The sequence below is a fragment of the Monodelphis domestica genome, chromosome 6 (assembly GCF_027887165.1).
Source record: "Monodelphis domestica isolate mMonDom1 chromosome 6, mMonDom1.pri, whole genome shotgun sequence".
In the NCBI taxonomy this organism is placed as follows: domain Eukaryota; kingdom Metazoa; phylum Chordata; class Mammalia; order Didelphimorphia; family Didelphidae; genus Monodelphis; species Monodelphis domestica.
The window spans coordinates 142,129,942-142,150,900 of record NC_077232.1 but is presented as its reverse complement, the minus strand read 5'-3'; the positions used below and the strand labels follow the sequence as shown (position 1 = coordinate 142,150,900).

The window sequence follows — 20,959 nt, the reverse complement described above, 5'->3', positions numbered from 1 at the left end:
TATTATATTTGAATTGCCAAAAGGACCAGAATAAATGGATAACTTATGTTTCCTGTAGTTTCTCAGTAGTCTTTGGAACAATGACATAATACTGAAAGCTGCATAGATTAGATTACTTGTAGCTTTTTGTTAATTGTGATATTTTCCTTTTCCTGAAAAGATTCAAAAATTCATTGAAGAAATTTCAGTGGAACCCCCAAACTTTTTCAGATTGAAATATTAAGAACAGTTATGGAGATATCAGTTTCAAATTATGTTTTTAGCTACAGTAGAAAGACACTGGAAATATCATAATAGCATTCCAACATTAGGATATGAAAATGAACGATTTTACTGGTATAGTTTATTAGTCATTTGTATTGGGTCTCATTGGCTAAAAAAACATGTTTGCCATTTCTAGTTCTATTATTGTCCAGATATGCTTAGCAAACAACAACAAATACCACACTGTTTCTTGGCACTTAGGTGGCTACAGCAAAGTTTAGACGATTTCCACTTTTTATTTCCATCTCCCTACTCTGAATAGGCCCAAACTTTTTGAGTACAGACATGTGTGCTTTCTTTTCCCACAACTTTATTTTTAGTTCATTCTGCTTTTACAAATTTCAACTAACAAAATATTATCACCTGATTTTGTTTTAGCAGTACGATCTAATAGTGTATTTCAGAATTATCTCATCGCCTTAAAAAGAATCTATTTAAAAAAGGTATTTCATTTTTCACTTTGTGATTTAGTTATGCAGGTTTTCATTTTTAATGATTTCTTAATTCAGTTTTTCTTTCTTGGATAAAATATGATGTCATTTAAAATTATCTAAATCATTCATTAAGTCACTGTCATGTGAGCATACAGTATTTCTTTTCTTTCACCTATCCTATTTTTTGCAGAGAAAGATTACAAATTTCTCATTATACTCATGTCAGAATTTCAATAATGATTGTGCTTCTTATTTTAAAGTATCAGTCAACCAGATTTCAGCATTTTGCTTAATTAATATACTAATCAAAATTATCTAAAAACTACATTAGCATTTAACAGTGTAACTACCAAAGTAGGTCAGTGGGCCACTAGGTTATTGGGCCAAAAACAAAATGAAACAACCTATCATTGAGTTAATTTTCTATCTTGCATTGATATTATGAAAACAGAATATTTTCACTTTTTTAAAGCCATGTAACATTCTATAATTTGATATGTATACTTAACTTCACATGTGTACATACATATGTTGTTATCTGTATAAATACACATGAATAGATATATACTTTTATAAATGTATACATAAAAACATAGTTTGTGCCCTCCAGGAGTTCACAATTCTAATTAGGTCACATCCAAGATAGCCCCACAGATGGGCACATTGTTATTCTTACATCAGTTGTTGTGCTTATATTTGATAAACATTTGGAGTCATTAATCTCCATGTTAGGTTCACCTGCTTACCTAAACTTAGAAGGTAGTGTTCATAATCAAACTCTTTAAAAGCAATTCCTGCTTTGTCAACTTTTTGCTTTCTTCCAGTTGCCTGAAAGAGCTGTGCAAATAGCAGGTACTTAGATTAGATATTTCTTGACTTGAGGTAGACAAGTAATTTGGTAGCACATAGTTTGAACCACATGTTCTTACGTATTGAAAAGACATGAATATAGAATTAAATCACAAGACTAGCAAAAACTACGGTCTATTTTTTAAGTCTGCTTCTTGGTATTAGAAATTAATTAAATTAGAAAAATTATGAATTTCTTTTTAATAACTCATTTTGAATGGATTTACAATAAGCCAGTTTTTAAACTTCTATTTGGTTTTACCTTCTGAGTTTTTTTTTGGTGGCTTAATTTTTGTACAAAAAAAGTATTAAATTTAAAGTAGTGATAAATAAAATACTAGGTATTATAAATAGGCTTTTGCCAGTGCATGCTAAGCTATTCTTGTGTTACAAGCAGGCAGATTCACATTTTGGGACTCAAAAAAGTTGCTGTTTTTATTTTGTTTCACTTTTTTTGGTTAAAAATATTTTATTTTGCCAATCATATTTGTAATAATAATTTTTCACATAAGTTTTCTGAAGTCATATGATCCAAATTGTCTTCCTCCCTACTCTCCCTCTTCCTGGAGATGGAAAGCAATTTGATCTGGGTTATACATGTATTATCATGCAAAACATATTTCCATATTTTTCTTTTTTTGTAAGGCAGTAATCATATAAAACCAAAATACTAAAATAAAAGAAACCCTTTAATATAGTTTCATGACATCCTTTTTTTGTAAGTTAAATCATTCTCATAATCTTCCTTTTCCTCTTTTTTTTAAAATTTAAACAGTATTTGGAGATTTGATGACATGCCACAAAGAACATTTTTCTGAAGAATTCATTCAAAAGGTCCCAGAAGTACAAGAGGTAAAGAAAAAACTGACATAATGAGCTACATTGTTGTAGGAAAACTATCTTGATTAGCATCTCCTATGAACAGGTGAAGAGACATGTATTAGCTATTTTTAATATCAGATGAAGGTATTTGTTTAAGCACCTCCAGTGTTCCAGGCATTATGCTATATGCTAGAGTTACAAAGACAAAAGAAATGTCTTGTCCTCAAAAGAACTTACATTTTATGGAAGTTGGAGGTAGAGAAATGAGAAGCACAACGTATACAGAAAATTAAATACAGAATATAAAGAAAGTAAATACAAGATAATTTTTGGCAAGAGAGAGGTAAAGGCAACTGGAGGAATTAATTATCAAGAGTTTCATGTAAGAAGTAGTTTTTTGATGTAAAATTTTGAAGGAAACTAGGTATTCTAAGAGGCAGAGGTGGGAAGGAAGGAGTACATTCTAAGTGTAGCCTGTTTAAAAAATGAAGTTACAAAATAGAATGAGAGGAACAAAAAGCAGAAAACTTTGGCTGGTTTATAGAGTGTTTGAAAATGTAATGACCAGTAAAGATGGTCAAACAAAAGACTCTAACCATGCCCAGCTCCTTTCAGAAATTGTCATTTGACAAGCATTTATTGTTTATTATGTGCCAGGCACTGTGCTAAGTACTGGGAATACAAAAGAAAGAAACAAACAAAAGACCAAATATGATCCCTGCCTTCAAAGAGCTCACATTCTAATGAGTCAATATGCAAAAAACCAGGTACATTCATAATATATTCAAGATACACTGGAGTTAGTTTCCAAAGGAAGGCTCTAGAAGGAAGTAGAGTTATAGAGTGCTGTGGAGAAGCCAGGAAAGAATCCTTTAGAAAGTGGAATTTTAACTGAGTCTTGATGAGATAAGGCAGCCAGTAGACAGAGGCAAGGAGGGAGAGCAAGGAATGGGAGACAATCTTTGAAAACGCACAGAGCTTCTTATTTGTGTGACCCTGGGCAAGTCACTTGACCCCCATTGCCTAGCTCTTTACTGATCTTTTGCCTTGGAACCAATAAATAATATTGATTCTAAGACAAAAGGTAAGGGTTTAAGAAAAGAAAAGAAAAGAAAAGAAAAGGCAAGGCACAGAGTTCTGAGAGGGTGATATGTGAAGAGCAGTAAAGAGACCAACCAGAATTACAAAATACATGGAGGGATTAAAGTGTAAGAAGAAGACTGGAAAGGCAAGAAGGACCAAGTTGTAAAGGGCTTTAAACGCCATACAATGTATTTTATATTTGATCCTGGAAGTAACAGAGAGGCATTGTGAGTTTTTTAAGTAATGAAATCATATGATCACTTTGTCTGCTGAATAGAGGATAGACTGGAGTGGAGACAGATTTGAGGAAAGAGACCAAATAGAAAGCTATTATGACATTCCAGGTGTTAGGTGATGAGGACTTACACCATTGTACAGGCTTTGTCTGAAGATAGAAGATGTATGGTAGAGTTTTGTGATATATATATATATATATGTATATGATATAAAATTTGACAGTACATGGGGATGATTATGAGTGAATAATTGAAGATGGTGCTGATTAAGAGCCTGAGTGACTAGGGCAATGGTAATGCATGCAAAAATAATCAAGCAGTTGGGAAGAGGGAAAGATAATGAATTTTGTTTTGGACATATTTGAGATATCTGTGAGACATCTAGTTCAAGATGTCTGAGAGTCAATTGGTGATGCCAGAATGGAGATCAGGACAGAGGGCTAAATTAAGTAAATGAATAAATTTGAAAATCCAATGCATAGAGATAGTAATTGAACCACTAAGAGCTGATAAGATCACCAAGAATAAAAGACTTGGGGGAGAAGAGAAGAGGGCCCCAGGACAGAGCTTTAAAGTATATCTGTGTTTAATGTGTTTGATCTGGATGAAAATCCAGTGAATGAGACTGAGAAGCAGTCAGACAGAAAGAAAAACAAGAGAGAACAGTATTCTAAAAACCTAGAGAAGAGAGAATATCCAGAAGAAAAAGATGATTAGCAAGTGTCAGTCACTGTCTGCAAAAAGTTCAAGAAGGATGAAGCTTGAGAAAAGATAGATTTGCTACTTAATAGATCAGGAGTGATTTTGGACAAAACAAATTTTTTTTATGATGATATTGAAAACCAAATTGAAGAGGCTTTAAAAATGACTGCGAAGAAAGGGAGTCAAGATGGCGGCCTAGAAGCAGCAGAAGTTCAGACCTCTGAATACCCTTCCTTACTGATCACAAACTGAATGCTCCTAGGGGACTGAAAATCAAGCCTAACAACGAGACAGAGCCAAGGAACCCTCCTGCTGTACTCAATTCAAAAGGTACACCCCCCCAAAAGCCGGAATCCAAGAACACTTGGGTTTAAGGGGAAGGCAGAAGGAAGGTCACAGGACCCCTACCCCCCAACCTAGAGTGCTAAGCGTCCAGCAGCAGCAGGAACCTCTGGGCAGGCAAAGGCGCTGGTCTGGAAGGTGTACCTTGAGGGCAGGGCTGTGCCAGGGTCAGACCATCGAACACAGGCAGCAGGGAAGGAGCTGGAGAGGGAGCATAGAGTGGGCAGCCTGGTCAGAGCTGCAGAGACCCTCCATATTGTTCCAGCCAAACCCATCTGAATTTAATCCCATCAAAAGTCTTCAGAGGTCAGGGAAACCCAAGCTCCAACACCCCTCCCCCACAGACTGCTGGACTTTAATCCAATCAAAAGCCTCCAGAGGACAGGGAAGCTCAAACTCCAACACCAACCCCCACACACAGGTTGCCTGGAGAGATCTCCTGACAAATCTCTAAGAGGGGAGACTGACAGAAAGCCCTAATACCAAAAAAAAAAAAAAAAAAATGAGAGGAGCAAGAGCACAAACAAATACGAGGAGCAAAGAAGGGGTAAATATGAGCAAACAACAGAAAAAGAAGAAATTACAATAGACAGCTTCTGTACAGGCAATGATCTAAGAGCAAATGGAACAGAGGAGGAGGCAAGCAATAAAAGAGAAATCCCAGTGAATTGGATACAGGCTTTGGAAGAACTCAAAATGCAATTCAAAATGCAATTAAGAGAGGCTGAGGACAATTGGGAAGAGAATTTAAAAACTAAGATAAGTCATCTGGACTTATGATCTGACAGCCAAAATCAACCAGCTTGAAAATGACGCAAAGGAGATGAAAGATGAGGCAAAGGAGATGAGAGATGAGGTAAAGAGAATGAAAGATGACCTCCAAAGAAAATCAGACCAGAAGGAGAAGGATGACCAAAAAGCCAGGGATGAAATCCAGTCTTTAAGAACCAGAATACAACAACTGGAATTAAGTGACCTCACATCGCAGCAAGACACTATAAAACAATGAGAAGAATGAAAAAATTGAGGAAAATATGAAGCATCTCATTCAGAAAACAGACGATTTAGAAAATCATTTGAGGAGAGACAATTTAAGAATCATTTGTCTACTAGAAGACCATGACAAAAGAAAAAGCCTGGACATAATACTACAGGAAATCCTTCAAGAAAACTGTCCTGATATTCTAGAAAAAGAGAGAAAAGTTGAAATCGAAAGAATCCACAGATCACCTCCTGTACTTAATCCCCAACTGACAACACCCAGGAATGTTATAGCCAAATTCAAGAACTATCAGACCAAAGAAAAGATATTATAAGCTGCCAAGAAGAAGTCATTCAGATACCATGGAACCACAGTGAGGATAACGCAGGATCTGGCTGCAGCCACACCAAAGGACCGAAAGGCATGGGATATGATATTCTGGAAAGCAAGGGAACTAGGTCTACAACCAAAAATCAACTATCCAGCAAAACTGACTATATTCTTACAGGGAAAAGTATGGTCATTCAACAAAATAGAAGAATTCCAAGAATTTGTAAAGAAAAGGCCAGACCTGAGCAGAAAATTTGATGCCCAAGCACAGAACTCAAGAGAATCATCAAAAGGTAATTAAAGAAGAGGGAAAAAAGAAAAACAAAAAAACTTTTTTTTAAAGAGACTCGATAAGTTAAAATGGTATGTATCACTATGAGAAAAGAGGTCATTGGTAACTCTTAAAAATTGTTATTATCACCTGGGCAGCTAGACAAATTACACTTAGAGGGAACAGTGACAAACTGTACAGGATGAAATGACAAGACATAAATAGGTATATAGATATATGTATTCATAAATGCATATGCATGTGTGTATATACATACATATGTATATATACAATTAGAGCTAAAAAAGAGGTTAATACTAAAATAAATGGGAAAAGAAACAAAAGGTGGTCAATTTATATGTCACAAAGAAGCTCATGGCAGGAGGGGGGAGAACATCGGAAGGGTAAAGAGGTTGGAGATAGGAAATACTGAACTCTTACGTGCACTGAAATTGACCCAAAGAGGAAAGAACAATCCAGTCCATTGGGGCAGAGAATATATATGCACCCTATAAGGGAGTAGAAGGGTAACAAATGGATTGATGAGGAGGAAAGCAGTACAAGGGAGGGAGAAGGTGAGGGGGTAGTTTTAGAAAGACTGCAAGGAAAATAATGGGGGGGAATAAGAAGGGAGGGGGTTAGAAAGTGAAGTAAAATAAGGGTGGGAACTAAGGGGACTGATTAAAAACAAACATTGGTGTAGAAGGAAATAGTGAAAGAAGAAAAGGCACGACCAGGAGTATAAATCAAAATGCTGGGAAATACACAGCTAGTAATCATAACTCTGAATGTGAACAGAATGAACTCACCCATAAAATGCAAGCGAATAGCAGAGTGGATTAGAATCCAAAACCCTACCATATGCTGTCTACAAGAAACACATATGAGGAAGGTAGATATACATAGGGTGAAAGTAAGAGGATGGAGCCAAATCTATTGGACATCAACTGATAAAAAGAAGGCTGGAGTTGCAATCATGATATCTGACAAAGCCAAAGTAAAAATAAATCTAGTTAAAAGAGGTAGGGAAGGTAATTACATCCTGATAAAAGGCAATATAGACAATGAGGAAATATCTGTACTCAACATGTATGCACCAAATGGCATAGCATCCAAATTTCTAAAGGAGAAACTAGTGGAGCTCAAGAATGCAATAGATAGAAAAACTATACTAGTGGGAGATCTGAACCTTCCTCTATCTGAACTAGATAAATCAAACCAAAAAATAAATAAGAAAGAGGGAAGAGAAGTGAATGAAATCTTTAAAAAATTAGAGTTAGTAGATATGTGGAGAAAAATAAATAGGGACAAAAAGGAATACACTTTCATTTCAGCAACACATGGTACATTCACAAAAATTGACCATGTATTAGGGCATAAAAAACATTGCAAACAAGTGCAAAAGAGCAGAAATAATAAATGCAACCTTCTCAGATCACAATGCAATGAAAATAATAATTCGTAAGGGTACATGGAGAGGTAAATAAAAAATTAATTGGAAATTAAACAATACGATTCTCCAAAACCGGGTAAAGAACAAATCATAGAAACAATAACTTCATTGAAGAAAATGACAATGATGAGACAACCTTTCAAAACCTATGGGATGCAGCCAAAGCATATGTCCTTGAGTTCATATATTAACAAATTAGGGAGGGCAGAGGTCAATGAATTGAGCATGCAAATTAAAAAACTAGAAAATGAACAAATTAAAAATCCTCAGATGAAAACTAAGAGATCCTAAATTTAGAGATCCTAAAACTCAAAGGAGAAATTAATAAAATTGAAAGTCAAAGAACTATTGATTTAATAAATAAGACTAGAAGCTGGAAGTTTGAAAAAACAAATAAAATAGACTAAGTACTGGTCAGTCGAATTAAAAAAAGGAAAGAAGAAAACCAAATTGACAGTATCCAAGACGAAAAGGGAGACCTCACACTCTAATGAAGAGGAAATTAAGACAATCACTAAAAACTATTATGGCCAATTATATGGCAACAAATATGGCAATCTAGGTGATATGGATGAATACTTACAAACTGCCGACTAACAGAGGAAGAAATAAATTCCCTGAACAACCCCATATCAGAAAAAGAAATTGAACAATCCATCAAAGAACTCCCTAAGAAAAAATCCCCAGGTCCAGATGGATTCACAAAAGAATTCTATCAAACATTCAAAGGTCAACTAGTCCCAATATTATACAAAGTATTTGACAGAATAAGCAAAGAAGGAGTTCTACCAAATTCATTTTATGACACAAATATGGTACTGATCCCAAAGCCAGATAGGTCAAAAACAGAAAGAAAATTATAGACCAATCTCCTTAATGAATATAGATGCAAAAATCTTAAAGAGGATACTAGCAAAAAGGCTCCAGCAAGTGATCACAAGGGTTATTCACTATGACCAGGTAGAATACATACCAGGAATGCAAGGATAGTTCAACATTAGGGAAACCTTCCACATAATTGACCATATTAACAAGCAAACTGACAAAAATCACATGATTATCTCAGTAGATGCAGAAAAAGCCTTTGATAAAATACAACACCCATTCCTATTGAAAACACGAGAAAGTATAGGAATAGAAGGGCCTTTCCTAAAAATAAAGAAACAGTAAATAAAAAATCAGCAAACATCATCTGCAATGGGGATCAACTAGAAGCCTTCCCAATAAGATCAAGAGTGAAACAAGGATGCCCATTATCACCTCTATTATTTAACATTGTACTAGAAACACTAGCAGTAACAATTAGAGAAGAAAAAGAAATTAAAGGTATTAAAATTGGCAATGAGGACACCAAGCTATCACTCTTTGCAAATGATATGATGGTCTACTTAAAGAATCCTAGAGAATCAACCAAAAAGCTAGTTGAAATAATCAACAACTTTAGCAAAGTCACAGGATACAAAATAAACCTGCATAAGCCATCAGCATTCCTATATATCTCCAACCCACTTCAGCAGCAAGAATTAGAAAGAGAAATTCCATTTAAAATCACCCTAGACAATATAAAATACTTAAGAATCTATCTCCTGAGATAAACACAGGAACTATGTGAACACAACTACAAAACACTTCTCACACAATTAAAACTAGTTCTAAACAATTGGAAAAGCATTGATTGCTCATGGGTGGGATGAGCTAACATAATAAAAATGACAATCCTACCCAAATTAATTTATTTATTTAGTGCCATACCCATTGAACTACCAAAAAACTTTTTTACTGAATTAGAAAAAAAATAACAAAGTTAATTTGGAAGTACAAAAGATCAATGATATCCAGGGAAATCATGAAAAAAAAAATACAAAGGAAGGAGGACTTGCAATCCCAGATCTCAAACTATACTATAAAGCAATGGTCATCAAGACAATTTGGTACTGGCTAAGAGATAGAAAGGAGGATCAGTGGAATAGACTAGGGGTAAATGACCTCAACAAGACAGTCTATGATAAGCCCAAAGATCCCAGTTTTGGGGACCAAAACCCACTATTTGATAAAAACTGCTGGGAAAATTGAAAGACAATATAGGAGGGATTAGGTTTGGATCAACATCTCACACCCTATAGCAAGATAATTTCAGAATGGGTGAATGACCTGAATATAAAGAAGGAAACTATAAGCAAATTGGGCAAACACAGAATGGTATACTTGTCAGATCTTGGGGAAAGGAAAGACTTTTTTTTTTTGTTTTTTTTTTTTTTTTTTGAATATTCTTTTTTTTTTTTTTTTTTTATTTGGTCGTTTTCATACATTATTCACTGGAAACAAAGATCGTTTTCTTTTCCTCCCCTCCCCCCCCCCCCCCCCCCCCGCCTTTCCCTCTCCCATAGCCGACGAATGATTCCACTGGTTATCACATGTGTTCTTGACTCGAACCCTTTTCCCTGTTGTTGGAGTTTGCATTATAGTGTTCATTTAGAGTCTCTCCTCAGTCTTATCTCCTCCAACCCTGTGGTCCAGCAGTTGCTTTTCAGCGGTGTTTTTACTCCCACAGTTTATCCTCTGCTTGTGGGTAGTATTTTTTTTTTTTAGATCCCTGCAGATTGTTCAGGGAAATTGCATTGATACTTATGGAGAAGTCCATCACCTTCGATTGTACCACAATGTATCAGTCTCTGTGTATAATGTTTTCCTGGTTCTGCTCCTTTCGCTCTGCATCACTTCCTGGAGGTTGTTCCAGTTCACATGGAATTCCTCCACTTTATTATTCCTTTTAGCACAATAATATTCCATCACCAACATATACCACAATTTGTTTAGCCATTCCCCAATTGAGGGGCATCCCCTCATTTTCCAATTTTTGGCCACCACAAAGAGCGCAGCTATGAATATTTTTGTACAAGTCTTTTTGTCCATTATCTCTTTGGGGTACAAGCCCAGCAGTGCTATGGCTGGATCAAAGGGCAGACAGTCTTTTATCGCCCTTTGGGCATAGTTCCAAATTGCCCTCCAGAATGGTTGGATCAATTCACAACTCCACCAGCAATGAATTAATGTCCCCACTTTGCCACATCCCCTCCAGCATTCATTACTTTGCATAGCTGTCATGTTAGCCAATCTGCTAGGTGTGAGATGATACCTCAGAGTTGTTTTGATTTGCATCTCTCTGATTATAAGAGATGTAGAGCACTTTTTCATGTGCTTATTAATAGTTTTGATTTCTTTGGCTGAGAATTGCCTGTTCATGTCCCTTGCCCATTTGTCAATTGGAGAATGGCTTGATTTTTTGTACAATTGATTTAGTTCTTTATAAATTTTAGTAATTAAACCCTTGTCAGAGGTTTTTATGAAGATTGTTTCCCAATTTGTTGCTACCCTTCTGATTTTGGTTACATTGGTTTTGTTTGTACAAAAACTTTTTAATTTGATGTAATCCAGATTATTTATTTTGCATTTTGTAATTCTTTCTAATTCTTGCTTGGTTTTGAAGTATTTCCCTTCCCAAAGGTCTGACATGTATACTATTCTGTGTTCGCCTAATTTTCTTATAGTTTCTTTCTTTATGTTCAAGTCATTCATCCATTTTGAATTTATCTTGGTGTAGGGTGTGAGGTGTTGATCTAAGCCTAATCTTTCCCACACTGTCCTCCAATTTTCCCAACAGTTTTTATGAAATAGTGGGTTTTTGTCCCAAAAGCTGGGATCTTTGGGTTTGTCATATACTGTCTTGCTGAGGTTGCTTGCCCCCAGTCTATTCCACTGATCCTCCTTTCTGTCTCTTAGCCAGTACCAAATTGTTTTGATGACCGCTGCTTTATAATATAGTCTGAGATCTGGGACTGCAAGACCCCCTTCCTTTGTATTTTTTTTCATTAATTCCCTGGGTATCCTTGATCTTTTGTTTTTCCAAATGAACTTTGTTATGTTTTTTTCTAAATCAGTAAAAAAAATTTTTGGGAGTTCCATGGGTATGGCACTAAATAGATAGATGAGTTTGGGTAGGATGGTCATTTTTATTATATTGGCTCGTCCTACCCATGAGCAGTTAATGTTCTTCCAATTGTTCAAGTCTAGTTTTAGTTGTGTGGAAAGTGTTTTGTAGTTGTGTTCATATAGATCCTGTGTTTGTCTCGGGAGATAGATTCCTAAGTATTTTATTTTGTCTTGGGTAATTTTGAATGGGATTTCTCTTTCTAGTTCTTGCTGCTGAGCTGTGTTGGAATTATATAGAAATGCTGATGACTTATGTGGGTTTATTTTGTATCCTGCAACTTTGCTAAAGTTGTTGATTATTTCAATTAGCTTTTTGGTTGAATCTCTAGGATTCTTTAAGTAGACCATCATGTCATCTGCAAAGAGTGATAATTTGGTCTCCTCCTTGCCTATTTTGATGCCTTCAATTTCTTTTTCTTCTCTAATTGCTACTGCTAGTGTTTCTAATACAATGTCAAATAATAGAGGTGATAATGGGCATCCTTGTTTCACTCCTGATCTTAATGGGAATGGATTTAGTTTATCCCCATTGCAGATGATATTAGCTGATGGTTTTAGATATATACTGTTTATTATTTTTAGGAATGACCCTTCTATTCCTATGCTTTCTAGTGTTTTTAGTAGGAATGGGTGTTGTATTTTATCAAAGGCTTTTTCTGCATCTATTGAGATAATCATGTGATTCTTGTTGGTTTGCTTGTTGATGTGGTCAATTATGTGGATAGTTTTCCTAATGTTGAACCAGCCCTGCATCCCTGGTATGAATCCTACTTGATCATGGTGGATGACCCTTCTAATCACTTGCTGGAGTCTTTTTGCTAGTATCCTATTTAAGATTTTTGCATCTATATTCATTAGGGAGATTGGCCTATAGTTTTCTTTCTCTGTTTTTGGCCTGCCTGGCTTTGGAATTAGTACCATGCTTGTGTCATAAAAGGAGTTTGGTAGGACTCCCTCTTTGCTTATTATGTCGAATAGTTTGTGTAATATTGGGGTTAACTGTTCTCTGAATGTTTGATAGAATTCACTGGTGAATCCATCAGGCCCTGGGGATTTTTTCTTAGGCAGTTCTTTGATGGCTTGATGGATTTCAATTTCTGATATGGGATTATTTAAGAAAACTATTTCTTCTTCTGTTAGTCTAGGCAATTTATATTTTTGTAAATATTCATCCATATCACCTAGATTGGTAAATTTATTGCCATATAGTTGGGCAAAGTAGTTTTTAATGATTGCCTTAATTTCCTCTTCATTTGAGGTGAGATCCCCCTTTTCATCCTTGATGCTATTAATTTGCCTTTCTTCTTTCCTTTTTTTAATTAAATTAACCAGTACTTTGTCTATTTTGTCTGTTTTTTCAAAGTACCAGCTTCTAGTCTTGTTTATTAGCTCAATAGTTCTGTCACTTTCTATTTTATTAATTTCTCCCTTAATTTTTAGGATCTCTAGTATGGTTTTCTTCTGGGGGTTTTTAATTTGTTCATTCTCAAGTTTTTTGATTTGCATTTCCAATTCCTTGGTCTCTGTCCTCCCTAATTTGTTAATATATGCACTCAGGGATATGAATTTTCCTCTAAGTACTGCCTTGGCTGCATCCCATAAGGTTTGAAAGGATGTTTCGCCGTTGTCATTTTCTTCAACGAAATTGTTAATTGTTTCTATGATTTCTTCTCTAACTAAATGATTTTGGAGTATCATGTTATTTAATTTCCAATTAATTTTTGATTTGGGTCTCCATGTACCCTTGCCGATCAATATTTTAATTGCCTTGTGATCTGAAAAGGCTGCAGTTAATATTTCTGCTTTTCTGCATTTAAGTGCCATGTTTCTATGACCTAGTGTATGATCTATTTTTGTGAATGTGCCATGTGGTGCTGAAAAGAAGGTGTATTCTTTTTTGTCCCTATTTATTTTTCTCCATATGTCTATTAATTCTAATTTTTCTAAGATTTCATTCACCTCTTTTACCTCTTTCTTATTTATTTTTTGATTTGATTTATCTAAATTTGATAGTGGTTGGTTCAAGTCTCCCACTAATATGGTTTTACTGTCTAATTCCTCCTTCAATTCTCCTAGTTTCTCTATTAAAAATTTGGATGCTATACCATTTGGTGCATACATGTTGATTAGTGATATTTCCTCATTGTCTATACTTCCTTTTAGCAGAATATATTTACCTTCCCTGTCCCTTTTGATCAGGTCTATTTGTACTTTGGCTTTGTCAGATATCATGATTGCAACTCCTGCCTTCTTTCTATCGGTTGAGGCCCAAAAGGTCTTACTCCAACCTTTAATTCTAACCTTGTGAGTGTCAACCCGTCTCATATGTGTTTCTTGAAGGCAACATATGGTAGGGTTTTGTGTTCTAATCCAGTCTGCTATTTGTCTGCGTTTTATGGGTGAGTTCATCCCATTCACGTTCAAAGTTATGATTGTTATTTGTGGATTCGCTGGCATTTTGATGTCTTCCCCTAGTTCTGACCTTTCTTCTTTAGCTTTCTCCTTTTGAACCAGTGATTTACTTTAGGTCGGTCCCCCTAGTCCCCTCCCTTGAGATGCTTCCCTTTCTAGCCCGTCCCTTTTTATGCTCCCTTCCCCTCCCCCCTCTCCTTCCCTCCCTTTTTGTGCTCCCTCCCCCCTCCCCCTCCTTAATTTTCCTTTCTTTCTTGCCCTAATGGATAAGATAGAAATCAGGATCCCACTGGATCTAGATGTTCTTCCCTCTCAGATTTGATTTCACTGAGAGTAAGGTTTAAGTACTTCCACTTCACGCTCTCTTCCTCTCCTTCTCATATGAGAGTTCTTCCCCTCCCCTTCCCATGTGTATCTTTATATGGGAAAGTTTATTCTATTGATTCCCCCCCTATTTCTTGAAGTTAATCTTAGTATTATCACGGTTCCCCCCTCCCTTTTCCTTTTTTTGCCCCAACTTTCCCCAAATCTTCTTGATTCCCCAATCTTTCCCTATGCATGTTTCTTCTAACTACTCTTATGATGAAACAATTTATGAGAGTTACACAAAACATTTTCCCCACATATTAATATATATAATTAGATGTAAATGTAGTCCTTATAGAAGAGAGTTTGACTTAAAGAGAAAGATAAGATTTATCTCCTTTTCCCTTTCTTTCATATTTACCTTTTCATGTTTCTCTTGCTTTCTGTGCTTGGATATCGAACTTTCCACAGAGCTCTGGTCTTTTCTTAGCAAATGCTTGGAAATCTTCTATTTTGTTGAATGCCCATACTTTCCCCTGGAAGTATATAGTCAGTTTTGCTGGGTAGTTGATTCTTGGTTGGAGACCCAGCTCTCTTGCCTTTCTAAATATCGTGTTCCATGCTTTGCGGTCTCTTAGTGTGTTAGCCGCTAAGTCATGTGTGATCCTTATGGGAGCCCCCTTATATCTGAAGCTCTTCTTCTTGGCTTCTTGTAGGATTTTCTCCTTTACTTGGAAACTCTTGAATTTGGCAATTACATTCCTAGGCGTTGTCTTTTGGGGATTTAGTATAGAAGGTGTTCTATGAATCCTCTCTATTTCTATTTTGCCCCCTTGCTCCAGAACGTGGGGGCAATTTTCTTTTATAATCTCCTCTAGAATAAAATCCAATTTGTTGTTTACCTCTGGTTTTTCTGGGAGACCGATGATACGGAGATTTTCTCGTCTTCCTCTGTTCTCCAGGTCCGTGACCTTCTCAGTGAGATATTTTCTGTTTTCTTCCAATTCATTAATTGTTTGGGTTTGCTTTATTGATTCTTGCTGTTTTATCATCTCACTTTCTTCGAGGTCCTTAATTCTGGTCATTAGGGACTGGATTTGCTTTTCAGCCTTGTCTGCCCTTGTATTGGCTGCTTCGAGTTCTTTTTCCAATTGAGCAGTCTTATCTGTCAGACAGCTGATCTCTTTCTCCCATTTTTCTTTCCAGAAGGTTTCCATCTTTTGGATAAGTTCCAGTTTGAGATCTTCCAGAGCTTGTTGATAGTTTCCATTTTGGGAGGCGTGTTCTGAATTTTTTTGGATTTCCTCTTCATTCTCCTCTTTCCCTTGGGTACTTCCACCATAAAAGTTTTCAATAGTCACTTTTTTCCCTTTCTTCCTGGAGGCTTGATTTTGGGCCATGTGAGCCATCCCTTTGGTGGTTTTATTTCCCTTTCCTTTTTGGTCTGGGGTCTGGGTTATAAGAGTGGTTTTTCTGTGAATTTAGGTTGCTTCAGACTAGTTCTTCCCAGCCTCCGAGCCCAGGTATTCAGCTCCGCCCAGATAATCAGCGCGCGTTGTTCAGCGCAGCCCGCCCCAAGTCCAGGTCCGCTGGATTCTCCAGTGAAAGCACCCTGAGACGTTTTTTCCTGGCAGTCCCCAGATCCCAAGGACCCTGGAGTGCCCCCCCAGACAGAGACGCTCCCCACTCACTCGCTGTCCTGGTGAGCGCTCAGGTAGCTCACTCTGGTTTATTGGGGGAGGTGGGGTGGGGGAAGGGCGGCTCAGTTCACTTTTCTGTGCAAGCTTTTCCTTCTTATTTTAGTGTGGAAATGTTCAAGCCCCACGTACCTTTGCCTCTGTGGGGTACTGGGGAGTCCTTCTGTTCCTCCAAAGGTGATTTTATGCTCCTTTGATGTAGTCTATTTCGTTCGGTGCTGGGGAGAGGAAACGTGCGGCGTCTAGATTGCAGCCATGATTACCCGGAAGTCCGAAAGGAAAGACTTTAAAACCAAGCAAGAGCTAGAAAAAAATCACAAAATGTAAAATCAATTTTGATTACATCAAATTAAAAAGGTTTTGTACAAACAAAACTAATGCATCCAAAATTAGAAGGGAAGCAACAAATTGGGAAAAAAATCTTCATCACAAAAACCTCTGACAAAGATCTAATTACTCAAATTTATAAAGAGCTAAACCAATTGTACAAAAAAATCAAGCCATTCTCCAGTTGATAAATGGGCAAGGGACATAAATAGGCAATTTTCCATTAAAGAAGTCAAAACTATTAATAAACACATGAAAAAGTGTCTAAATCTCTTATAATCAGAGAAATGCAAATCAAAACAACTCTGACTTATCACCTCACACCTAGCAGATTGGCTAACATGATAGTATAGGAAAGTAATGAATGTTGGAGGGGATGTGGCAAAGTTGAGGCATTAATGCATTGCTGGTGGAATTGTGAATTGATCCAACCATTCTGGAGGGCAATTTGGAACTATGCCCAAAGGGCACTAAAAGACTGTCTGCCCAGCCATAGCACTGTTGGGTTTGTACCCCAAAGAGATAATAAGGAAAAAGACATGTACAAAAATATTCATAGCTGTACTCTGTGGTGTCAAAAAATTGGAAAATGAGGGGATGCCCTTCAATTGGGGAATGGCTGAACAAATTGTGATATATGTTGGTGATGGAATACTATTGTGGTCAAAGGAATAATAAAGTGGAGGAATTCCATGGGAACTGGAACAACCCTCAGGAATTGATGCAGAGTGAGAAGGGCAGAACCAGGAGAACATTGTACACAGAGACTGATACACTGTGGTACAATCGAATGTAATGGACTTCTCCATTAGTGGCAATGCAGTGACCCTAAACACCTTGGAGGAATCTACAAGAAAAACCACTATCCACATTCAGAGGAAACACTGTGGGAGTAGAAACACCGAAGAAAAACAACTGCTTGAGTACATGGATTGAAGGGATATGGTTGGGGATGTAGACTCTTAATGAACATCCTAGTGCAAACATCAACAACGTGGAAATAGTTTCTGATCAAGGACCGAAGTAATACCTAATGAAATTGTGCGTTGGCTGATAGAAGGGTGGGTGGAGGTGAGGGAGGGAAATAATGTGATTATTGTAACCAGGGAATAATGTTTCTAAATTGACTAAACTAATTCAAATGGGAAAAAATAATAATACATAAAGTAGTTGGTCAATGAATATTTGTGAAAAGAATATTTTGGAGAATCACAAATAAAATGCATAGAAGATGGAAAAAAATAAATAAAAAATTAAGATGACTGAAGAGAAAGAGGAGTCACTAATTATAGGTGACTTTCTTAAGGAATTTAGCTGAAAAGGAGAAGATAGATAAAATACATTAGGCTATAGGAAATGATAGGAACAAGTGAAGGGGTTTTTTTTTTCTTTTTTTAAGGATGGCAGAGAAATGGGCATCTTTGGAAGCAGTAGGGAAGGAACCAGTAAATAGGGAGAGATAGAAGATTAGAAAGAGATTGGTTCTGATGAGAAGAGTCAGGTTCTTAGAAGGAATGGAATCAAGAATGCATATAGAAGAATTTGTCTTGGCAAGGAAAAGGGCCACTTCTTTATGAGAAATGGGGTTAAGTAAGAGATAGTGGGGAAAGATAGGTGTGAAATGGGAAGGGAAGAAGAGGGAACTTGTCTAAATACCACAGCAAACATAAAAAGGAGTTCTAAGTCAAGCAGTGATTCAGTAAAATAAAGAGCGAACACCAATGGACATCCACATCCAGTCTAGGATAATACTTTGGGAATTCTGGTTAGTGGCCCTTTTGATGATGGTGGCAATGTCCCAGAAGCCAGGAGAATCTCAAGTAAATAGGGACTAAAACTTACTGGAGGGGAAAAAGCCAACTCTGAAGCTTACATCCAGACCTTTTCTAGGGGACAAAACCAGAATGATCTGATCTCTGATATCTTGTTGTGTCTCTTAATATGAGAGAGCTGGAATCACTATTCCAGCAAGTATTTTGAGCCACCAGGGGACAGAAGCAGAATCCAGGAATGAGGCAGTAGAAAAGACTTGGTTCTAGATCTGGGGCTCAGATTCCTGCCTTAGGCCAAGGTGTTATAATAATGCACAGAGGTAAATCAGGACCTAGTCACCCTATTCTGAATTTATTTACTACAATTTTTGCCAAAATTAAATGTAATAACACTTTTTAATATTTGTCTTCTATACTTTGAGTTCCCAATTCTCTCTCTTACCTCCCCCCCTCTCTGAGAGACAGTAAGCAATTTTATCTAGGTTTGTGCATGTATAATCATGCAAAACATATTTCCATATTGGTTATGTTGTAGAAGAAGACATATAAAACAAAATGAAATAAATAATGAAGGAAATGAAGTAAAAAATAAGATGCTTCAATCTGCATTCAGAGTCCATCAGTTCTTTCTTTGGCGTTAGATAGCATGTTTTTCATCATGAGTGTTTTGGAATTGTCTTAGATTACTGCATTGCTAAGAACAGCTAAGCCATTCATAGTTGGTTATCATACAATATTGCTATTACCGTGTGCTATATTCTCCTAGTTCTGCTCACGTCACTTTTCCTCAGTTTATGTAGGCCTTTCTAGATTTTTCCTGAAATATCCTTCTTGTCATTTTGTATAGCACAATAGTATTCCATCATAGTCACATACTACAAGTTGTTCAGTCATTCCCCACTTGGTGGGCATCCCTTCAATTTCCAATTCTTTGCCACCATAAAGAGCTGCTATAAATATTTCTGTACAAATACGTCCTTTTCCTTTTCTTGAAAAACCTTTTTGGCATACAAACCTAGTAATAATATTGCCAGATCAATGGACATGCACAGTTTTATAGCCCTTTGGAATGTGCAATGAAGAGGAAATTAAAGCAATTATTAGGAGCTATTTTGCCCATTAATAGGCCAATAAATTTGACAATTTAAGCAAAAGGGATAAATATTTACAAAAATATAAATTGGCCAGATTAACAGAAAAGGAAATAAAATATTTAAATAATCCTGTTTTAATAAAAGAAGTTGAACAAGCCATCAATGAACTTCCTATGAAAAAAATCTCCAGGACCAAACAGAGTCACAAGTAAATTCTACCAAGCATTTAAAGAATAACAAATTCCAATACTCTATAAACTATTTGGAAAAATAGATGAAGAAAGAGTCCTTCCAGATTCTTTTTTTTTTGACCCAAATATGGTGCTAATACCTAAACTAAGAAAAGCAAAACCAGAGAAGAAAACTATAGTCTAATTTCCCTAATGATTATTGATGCAAAAATTTATAATAAAATACTAGGCAGGAGATATAGCAATATATTACAAGGATCGTAAGCTATGGCCAGGTGGGATTTATATCAGACTTGGTTTAATATTAGGAAAATTATCAGCATAATCAACCATATCAATAACCAATAGAAATCACATGATCATCTCAATAGATGCCAAAAAAGCTTTTGATGCAATACAATACCCATTTCTATTAAAAACACTAGAGTGGGGACTGATAGGTAGCTCAGGGTATTGAAGAACTGGGCCTACATACAAAGGGTCCTGGGTTCAAATTTGGCCTCAGACACTTCCTAGCCATGTGACTTTGGGCAAGTCACTTAAAACCCCCATTACCTAGCCCTTACTGCCTTGGAATTAATACAGATTTTAAGATGGAAGGTAAGGGGTTTTTAGAAACAAAACAAAAAAACAAACCAAGTACATAGGAATAAACAGAGTTCTCCTAAAATAACTAGTATTTCTCTAAAACCATTAGCAAGCATAATCTGTAATTGAAGATAAGATAGGGGGAAAAACCTTCCCCGTAAAATCAGAGGTGAAGCTAGGATACCCATTATCACCAGTATTATTCAATATTGTACTAGAAATGCTAGCTATAACAATTAGAGAAGAAAGAGGCAAAAAAGAAATGGAAAGAATTAGAATAAGCAGTGAGGACACCAAACTATCACTCTTTGCAGTTGATATGATGGTTATTTAGAGAATCCTAGAGTATCAACTAAAAAAACTATCTGAAATAATTAGCAGCTTTAGCAAAGTTTCAGGATACAAAATAAACTGACCTAAATCATCAGCATTTCTATATATTACCAAATAAAGTCCAGTAGTAAGAGATAGAAAATCTCCCATTTAAAATCATTTTAGACAATATAAAACACCTAGGAAACTACCTGTCAAGACAAACTCAGGAATTATATGAACACAACTGCAAAATACTTTTTACATAATTCAAGTCAAATATAAACAATTGGGAAAATGTTAATTGCTGATGGGTAGACTAAGCCAATGTAATAAAAATGATGATTCTACCTTATTTGATTTACTTGTTCAGTGCTCTACCTATCAAATTACAGAAAAATTATTTAATGCAGCTAGAAAAAATAATATAATTCATCTAGAAAAACAAAAGATCAAGAATATCAAGGGAATTGATGAAAAAATAAATGTAGAAGAAGGTATC

At 36.1% G+C, this 20,959-nt stretch overlaps 1 protein-coding gene across 18 annotated transcripts in view; it reads left to right on the top strand.

The window, feature by feature from the left end:
• Nucleotides 1-20,959, top strand: part of CLOCK (clock circadian regulator) — a 141,175-nt gene that overhangs the window by 51,836 nt on the left and 68,380 nt on the right. For 11 of the 18 annotated variants that reach the window (XR_008912874.1, XM_056802638.1, XM_056802634.1 and 8 more), the window contains one exon: nt 2,323-2,399. The exons of the other annotated variants lie outside the window; for them this stretch is intronic. The gene's annotated coding sequence lies outside the window, so the exon portion shown is untranslated. The remainder of the gene's footprint in view (nt 1-2,322; nt 2,400-20,959) is intronic. 18 annotated transcript variants of the gene reach the window in all.